This window comes from Diospyros lotus, chromosome 10 (assembly GCF_014633365.1).
Source record: "Diospyros lotus cultivar Yz01 chromosome 10, ASM1463336v1, whole genome shotgun sequence".
NCBI lineage: Eukaryota > Viridiplantae > Streptophyta > Magnoliopsida > Ericales > Ebenaceae > Diospyros > Diospyros lotus.
The window spans coordinates 14672625-14681748 of record NC_068347.1 but is presented as its reverse complement, the minus strand read 5'-3'; the positions used below and the strand labels follow the sequence as shown (position 1 = coordinate 14681748).

The 9124-nt window shown below is 50.9% G+C and overlaps 1 non-coding gene across 1 annotated transcript; it reads right to left on the bottom strand.

Annotated features, from left to right (window-relative positions):
* Positions 1-635: 635 nt before the first annotated feature.
* On the bottom strand, positions 636-787 carry LOC127812367 (5.8S ribosomal RNA). Its single transcript, XR_008025873.1, has one exon. It is a non-coding gene; the product is annotated as a 5.8S ribosomal RNA (ribosomal RNA).
* Between the last annotated feature and the right edge of the window lie 8337 nt (positions 788-9124).

The window sequence follows — 9124 nt, the reverse complement described above, 5'->3', positions numbered from 1 at the left end:
TGACTTCTTGTGAATTTGAATAACTCCTTATTCAAATAATAACATGATTACAATTGTCAGTGTACAACATGCCCAATCTGATTGGGTCTAAAGCACCTACACTAACACATTGCTATCACATAGCAAAAACATAGCACATACAAGTCTTACCGCAATTGTCAATGTCCATTCTTGACTTCGCTACGACTTGGGACGTTTAATGATGTCTAGAAACTGTGATGCATCATCTCACATCTTTATAGATTAATCACAGCATACATCATATAGACTTCTATCTAGTTTCATTCGGTTATTACAATAATAACAAGAAACTAATAGAATGACTTCTTGTGAATTTGAACAACTCCTTATTCAAATAATAACATGATTACAATTGCCAGTGTATAACATGCCCAATCCGATTGGGTCTAGAGCACCTACACTAACAATCGTGGGGGGCACTCCCACCGGTGAAGGGGCACTCCTCGAATGTGCTTTGGGTACAACCACCGCCGGCCGTGACCGCTGCCACCAGGATCCCTCTTTTTGTGCCGACCGCGCCCTCACGGGCACGGGGGGCCAAGTTCTGGCCCACCCCCGCGCGCGCGCCCGTCCCCTGGGGGAAGATGCGAGGCGGGATGGGGCGACGGCGTGCGTGACGCCCAGGCAGACGTGCCCTCGGCCGGATGGCTTCGGGCACAACGTTCAAAGACTCGATGGTTCGCGGGATTCTGCAATTCACACCAAGTATCGCATTTTGCTACATTCTTCATCGATGCGAGAGCCAAGATATCCATTGCCGAGAGTCGTTTTTGTGTCAGTGAAAGAGGTAACGCCTCGTCGCACCCACTGCGGGGGTCGGGGGCACGCTCGTTCGTTTCGTTTTCCTTGGCACGTCCTGCACCAGTGTTTGTTGTTTATCGCGGGAGGGCGCGGTGCGACCCGAAAGGTCGCGGCCGCACGCCCCCCACGACGGGAAGGAGGCGGGGCACCACGGAGGGCCACCCCCTCCCGGCGTGGGGTTTTACGAGTTCGCGGGTCGTTCTACTCTTGCGGAGCTCAACAATGATCCTTCCGGAGGTTCACCTACGAAAACCTTGTTATGACTTCTCCTTCCTCTAAATGATAAGGTTCAGTGGACTTCTCGCGACGTCCCCGACAGCGAACCTCCCAAGTCGCCGCGATCCGAACACTTCACCGGACCATTCAATCGGTAGGAGCGACGGGCGGTGTGTACAAAGGGCAGGGATTTAGTCAACGCGAGCTGATGACTTGCGCTTACTAGGAATTCCTCGTTGAAGACCAACAATTGCAATGATCTATCCCCATCACGATGAAATTTTAAAGATTACCCGGGCCTGTCGGCCAAGGCTATAGACTCGTTGAATACATCAGTGTAGTGCGCGTGCGGCCCAGAACATCTAAAGGCATCGCAGACTTGTTATTGCCTCAAACTTCCATGGCCTGAAAGGCCATAGTCCCTCTAAGAAGCTAGCTGTGGAGGGTCACCTCCACATAGCTAGTTAGCAGGCTGAGGTCTCATTCGTTAACGGAATTGTTGTTGCCAAAATACAACAATCTATTTTTAATTGAGGAGAGACACAAGAGTCTTGGGAGTCGTTCCTTCACTGATGAGAATCTTGACGAGTAACTGGATCTGGTAGAAGTCCAGTTCTGGTAATCTTACAGAGTTGAGGGTCTGATAAATCTGATGATCTGGTGGATCTGATAGATCTGGTGGGCTGATGATCAGGTGGGTTGATGATCAGGTGGCCTAAGATGAAAGAGTGACCTGAGGATGACGAGTGGCCTCGGATGAACGAGTGACCTGAGGGTGACGAGTAGCCGTGACCGAGTGACCTGAGGACGATGAGTGGCCGTGACCGAGTGACCTGAGGGCGACGAGTGGCCTTGGTGACCGAGTGACCTGAGGGTGACGAGTGGCCGTGACCGAGTGACCTGAGGATGACGAGTGGCCGTGACCGAGTGACCTGAGGGCGATGAGTGGCCTTGGTGACCGAGTGACCTGAGGGTGACGAGTGGCCGTAACCGAGTGACCTGAGGATGACGAGTGGTCTTGACCGAGTGACCTGAGGGCGACGAGTGGCTTTGGTGACCGAGTGGCCTACAAAACGAGAGCATCGTTAGGACGCGGGTAGGGGTCCCCGCGCAAACCCTTCAATGCTTAAGTCAGAATCTCGAGAGAAAATGAGGAAATTGTACTTTTAGTGCTCAAAAAAGCGTACCTCAGAATGAAGGTGAGGTCTCATATTTATAGTGGAGGAGAGAGAGAGGCCTCACGGTTTTCTCGGCGGAAATCTCGCAGCCCATTACGAAAATTTCGCAATGCTGACCGTCTGGCATGAGGGGGGGCATTCGGCTGGATTGACAATCCTGAAGGGTCACTCGATCATGCCGAGTGACCTCCACTCGGTTAAGCCGAGTTTGGGGGAGGGACCACTCGGTATGACCGAGTGACCCTCTCCACTCGGTTATGCCGAGTGGGGGGAAAACCACTCGGCAACCGAGTGGTCTTGGCCACTCGGTTGTGCCGAGTGGTCTTAGCCACTCGGCCTAGCTGAGTGGTCTCAGCCACTCGGTTGTGCCGAGTGATCTTAGCCACTCAGCTCAGCTGAGTGGGCTTAGCCACTCGGTTGCGCCGAGTGGGCTCCCACCCGGCCCGGCCGAGCGGGTCTACCTTGGCCCTCGACTTTGATTTGTCTCCTATTGGGGCCCACATTTGATCATAGATCCATTTCGCCCTCCCTGGTACATCAATTGCTCCCTACTTTTTTAGCCGAGGAGTCAGGTAAAAGAGCATACGATCCCGGGAAATATGGGCGTCGCTTTTGCCGCATTTTGCTTATCTCTCGGGAGATCATTTTTGCGCATTTGCTCTTCATTTTCTGTATTTGCTCCACAGCTTTCGAATTTTTTGCCTTTTGAGCCCCTATAAATAGGGCTTCAACTCTTCATTTAATTCTCACAAGGATCAGCCGAGGTGCTCCAAAACTCAAATTCTCTCAGGTCTCGGCGCATTTTCTGGGTCACGTCTTCATTTTCAGCATTTGGGGGAGCTTCCACTAGGCCACTCGGTCATGACCGAGTGGCCATGATGTACGACTGGGGCCACTCGGTCATAACCGAGTGGTCCTAGTGCCCCGATGCCCTTAAACGGCTTGAAATGCTTATCTCGGCCTTCGGTTGCTCCTTCTTTACCTTGTACTGATTTTCTTTGCATTTATGTGCAGGTACTTTGCTCATTGTGATCGTCCGCTTTTCCTAACATAACAAGGTAACGGCTTTGAACCTTTTAATATGTCGAGGAGAAGACCGGCATCACCCTCGGGCCCAGCGCACATTCCTACCACTTCGAGCTCCCGGCTTCGATACAGGGACTTTGAGCAAGTTTATGATGCCACACCTTCTGGATTTATGGTGAGGTACCCTCGGCTCAATGAGCCGGACCCCTCTCAGGTAGATGAGGGCTCCCTTGGTCTTCACTTTGCTTCATTTGAGGTGGGACTCCGCTTTCCTCTTTCGCCCTTTGCAATGGCGTGGTTGCGTCACTACAAGATCGTTCCCGCTCAACTTCATCCTAACGGTTGGGCTCAGATGGTCTGCTTCTCTATACTTTGTCGTCTGAGGGACGTCGTCCCGTCCTTGAGACTCTTCAGTTGTTTCTATCGATTGCGAAAAGCCAACAAGGATCGTGCCCTTTACACGCTTCAAAAGATGTCGGGTTTGGAGCTGTTCATCGCTCTTCCAAACAAGATTAATCGGTTTGAAGAACGGTGGGTAGTGATAGAACCTCCACCTAATTGGGATGCTCCCTTATACTGGAATCATCAAGACGCCAGCCAAGGGTTTCCTCCCTGCAAGGAAGTTCGGGGCGTGTATCGTCATCTAGTAGAAATGTTAACGGCGCAGGGCCCCGTCGAGTTGAGGAGCCTCCTGACTTTGGAGAATCTCATAATCGCGGGTTGGGGGGTCGTGACACCAACTGTTCCTCCTCGCTCTTCCATGCTATCCAACGAAGAAATGGAAGGAGTCGAGGAAGAAGAGATGGAAATGCCTGGATCATCTTCCCTTCCTCATTTTCATCCTCAAGAGGAAAACACTCCTGGGGGTAGAATATCTTTCGCCATTATCTTTCTTTTTCCATTGTCGTATTATTTCTCCATGCTAAATGCTTTGTATTGATTTTTGCAGAAATGGCTGGATTGGGTAGACTGATGGAGTTACGTAGACGCCACCGCGAGGAGGAGGCGCGTGCTGCGATAGCGGCCAAGGTTTCTACACATGGAGCTGAGGGATCTACGAGCTCCCGCCCTCCTCGGTCGCGTATACCTGCCGACGTTTCTCCCACTGGGGTGGAAAGGCGGCGGCGTCCAAGAAGCGACCACTCTAGTGCTGAAGCTCCTACTCATACGGAAAGTCCATCAATTCCTCTTTCTCATGAAGAGGCTGTAGACATCCCCTCTCCTGCTCCCAATTCTCAAGGGGGGCGAAGCTCGTCTTCTCGGTTTGTTGGTGACATGGCACGGGTGGAAGAAGAATGTCGCCATCCTGTAGTTCCAAATAGGAAGGATCGTCGCCATCTTGAAGGCAAGAAAGCATTGAGACCCCCTCCTATACTTCCCATTCCAGGTAATGTGAGACATACCATGATTCTTGGAGACGGTACGAAACTTAGTGGTTGAGACTTTGAAGTTTCCCCAGGGGTATTAGAGACAGACTCGATTACTGAACCGAGGATTGGTGCTCACCTCATTTATTCCACCATTCTCCCTCGAGAGGAACGACGATTTATTGGTGGTAATTATGCCCAAACTAGGGACGAAGCAGAGCAGTTCCTGGTGCAAGGTATCCAAGGGATCGTTGCTTCCAACGCTAGGGACAAGGCCTATCGTGAACAAGTAGAGACCTAAATGTCAGAATGGAGGAAGCGTCAATCTTCCTGGAATGAGGAGCGCCAAGAGTTAAAGGGTTGTGTTCGTCGGGCGGAGCTTGGGAAGAAGAATGCAGAGGCAGAGATTGGGCGTATGCAGGATCGACTGTCTGAGGCTTCTGTTGGTACCTCGGGTCTTCACGGGGAAATTAAAGATTTACGCTCCCAGCTTAAAGCTAAAGAGCATAAGAATGTTGGTTTGATGGCGCAACATGAGGCACTTTTGCAGGAACATTCTCTGCTCCTATCAGAATTGAAGATAAGTCAGAAAGATGCTCGGGCTATTCGGGCTGAAGCAGTGAAGGAATATCATCTCTCAACTGACTGTCAAGACAGGAAGGGAAAGTATGCTTCCGGCTTCCTGAAATACGGATTTTATCTGGCCCGTGCACATCTAGAATCTCAACGTCCGGGAGAGACTTTTCCTGAACTTTTTCTTACTCGCAAAGTTGAGGAGTCCCATCAAGTAGATTGGCGTCAGTATGAGCCGAATGAGCCTATGAGTCCTTCTTCTTATCTAGACTCTTACTTAGTGGATGATTTGGAAAATTTAACGGGCCCTTGGAATCTGTTTCCTTTCAATCATGGGGAAGAAGGCATGACGGTCGATCCCGAAGCCGCTGGAGAAGATCCTGGCGCGGCCGATGAAGATATCCCTCACACGGTCGAGGTTGAAGAAGGGGAATTCCCCACGGGGCCTCCTGAGATTCCTGTTGCGTCGTTGGGATCTTCTAAGCGTTCCTCTCGCAAGTCCCGCTCCCGTGAGTAAACCCTCATTGTAGTTTGCTTTCCACTGTTGTCGAGCCAATGTGCTCCTCTCGTTGTAGTTTGCTTGTTTTATCAATGAATGTTTTTTTTTTTTTTTTTCTTTGTCATGCCCAATGTTCTCTGCTCTTTATTGCTTGATTTATTCTTTTATTGCTGTCTTTAGTGATATAGGACCAAGACTTTTCTTTCGTTATTGAATCATGCACGATGTGGCGAGCTTGAGCGTATTTTTTCTCGTTACCGGGCTATGAGCAAGGTAACGGGTTCGATCTTAGTTTTACCTCGTTGTCGGGCCATAGGCGGGACAACGGGCTCGATCGTAGTTCTACCTCATTGTCGGGCCATAGGCGGGACAACGGGCTCGATCTTAGTTTTACCTCGTTGCCAGGCCATAGGTAGGACAATGGGCTCGATCGTAGTTTACCTCGTTGCCGGGCCGTAGGTGGGTCAACGGGCTCAATCGTAGTTTACCTAGTTGTCGGGCCATAGGCGGGACAACGGGCTCGATCGTAGTTTTACCTCGTTGTCGGGCCATAGGCGGGACAACGGGCTCGATCGTAGTTTTACCTAGTCGCCGGGCCATAGGCGGGACAACGGGCTCGATCTTAGTTTTACCTCATTGCCGGGCCATAGGCGGGACAACGGGCTCGATCATAGTTTTACCTCATTGCCGGGCCGTAAGCGGGACAACAAGCTCGATCATAGTTTTACCTCATTACCGAGCTGTAGGCGAGACAACGGGCTCGATTGTAGTTTTACCTCGTTGCCGAGCCGTAGGCGGGACAACGAGGTTGATCGTAGTTTTACCTCGTTGCCGGGCCATAGGTGAGACAACGGGCTCGATCGTAGTTTTACCTCGTTGCCGGGCCATAGGCAGGACAACGAGCTTGATCGTAGTTTTACCTCGTTGCCGGGCCATAGGCGGGACAACGGGATTGATCCTAGTTTACCTCGTTACCGGGCCGTAGGCGGGACAACGGGCTCGATCTTAGTTTTACCTCGTTGTCGGGCCATAGGCGGGACAACTGGCTCGATCTTTTCCTTTCTTTATCCTCTTTCCCCACCACGTTCCTCATAATCTTAGTGTGAAGGATATATCAGTTTGGTCTGACAAATAGATCAGCCAAGGATGCTGGAGGGTCTAAAGAAAGTGATTCTTGAAGAGAGGCGAGACGTGTCCCTTGGAGCATAGCAGATACTGCCACTTGAGCCGGCAAGTCTGGGACTTCAAGAGTAGCACTGCGAAATCTATCCACAAATTGACGCAAGGATTCCTTATTTCCTTTTCGTATGCTGAGCAAATATGTGGCATCCTTCTTTCTTCGACTGTTTATCACAAAAGCCTTGGTAAATTCTGTTCTAAGCTGCCCAAATGATGAAATAGAGACTTCTAGAAGGCTGTTGAACCATGTTCGAGCATGCCCTGATAGTGTTAAGGAAAATGCTCGGCACATCACGTCGTCGTCCCATCCATGCAATATCATTAGCGACTCGTAATTCTGAACATGATCATTTGGGTCATCCTTGCCGGAATAGGGGGTGATTTGAGGCATCTTGAATTTTCGAGGCAGAAGTCTTTCCAATATATCTGCAGTAAAAGGGCATTTTCTACGCTGGTGTTCTTCTGTTGCTGGGATTAATCTTTTCTTCTCAAGCACCTCTTCCACTACTCTTTTCATGTCATCACGCATACTAGCTGTCATCTGGTTGTCTTGTCTTGTCGGTGTACTGGCCACTGTTTCATGATACCTCCGCCTTTGAGGGCTTCTGGTTCTGTTTTCCATTCTTGGGTTTTCATTTTTCCTAGGCACAGAATGAGGGATCCTTCTTGGTGGTGGAGATCTGGGTCTACCCTCCCGTGGAGGCGTAGATCGTGAATGTGAATCGGGAGTAGCCTCTTGATAAGAATCAGCTCCCACCTTGGGTTGAGGTTCAAGAGGTGGCATAAACTTTCTCAGAGTATCCGGCAGCGTTCCTCCAGGTATCATACTTTGGAGTACACCAGCCATGTCTCGTAGTGCTTGCATGCCTTCGACGTGTTGTTGTCTCAATGCTTCATACTCTTCCCACGGGACCGTATGTGGTGGCTGTCGTGAGGTCCCAGCTTGATCAGTAGGGAGTGATCCTGAGCCCATGTTAAGTGGAGGTGGGATTAATTGATTCCCCATCTGTCGGTTTGGAGAAATGGAGCGATCACCTCCTTGCGTTTGAGCGTTATGAGGGGGAGGAGGATGTTGCTGAGAATTGTGAATAGTGAGAGGTGCTCCCTATTGCTGAGAGTTTCATGGTGGCAGGCGTGTCTCTACGCCTTGAGAGAGAGTCCGTCGGTGTCCCCGAGTGTTTTCCATTCTTAAGTTAACTTTTTGTCTTGCATTTCCCACAGACGGCGCCAATTGTTGTTGCCAAAATAAATCAATCTATTTTTAATTTAGGAGAGACACAAGAGTCTTGGGAGTCGTGCCTTCACTGATGAGAATCTTGACGAGTAACTGGATCTGGTAGAGGTCCAGATCTGGTGATCTTACAGAGTTGAGGGTCTGATAGATCTGATAATCTGGTGGATCTGGTAGATCTGGTGGGCTGATGATCAGGTGGGTTGATAATCAAGTGGCCTGAGATGAACGAGTGACCTAAGAATGACGAGTGGCCTCGGATGAACGAGTGACCTGAGGGTGACGAGTGGCCGTTGGCCGTGACCGAGTGACTTGAGGACGACAAGTGGCCGTGACCGAGTGACCTGAGGGCGACGAGTGGCCTTGGTGACCGAGTGACCTGAGGGTGACGAGTGGCCGTGACCGAGTGACCTGAGGACGACGAGTGGCCGTGACCGAGTGACCTGAGGGCGACGAGTGGCCTTGGTGACCGAGTGACCTGAGGGTGACGAGTGGCTGTGACTGAGTGACCTGAGGACGACAAGTGGTCGTGACCGAGTGACCTGAGGGCGACGAGTGGCTTTGGTGACCGAGTGGCCTACAAAACGAGAGCACTGTTAGGACGTGGGTGGGGGTCCCCGCGCAAACCCTCCGATGCTTAAGTCAAAATCTCGAGAGAAAATGAGGAAATTATACTTTTAGTGCTCAAAAAAGCGTACCTCGGAATGAAGGTGGGGTCTCATATTTATAATGGAGGAGAGAAAGAGGCCTCACGATTTTCTCGGCGAAAATCTCGCAGCCCATTTTGAAAATTTCGCAATGCTGATTGTCTGGCGTGAGGGGGGGATTCGGCTGGATTGATAATCCTGAAGGGTCACTCGGTCATGCCGAGTGACCTCCACTCGGTTAAGCCGAGTTTGGGGAAGGGACCACTCGGTATGACAGAGTGACCCTCTCCACTCGGTTATGCCGAGTGGGCCCCCACTCGGTTGTGCCGAGTGGTCTTAGCCACTCGGCCCAGCCGAGTGGTCTCAGCCACTCGGACCAATCGAGT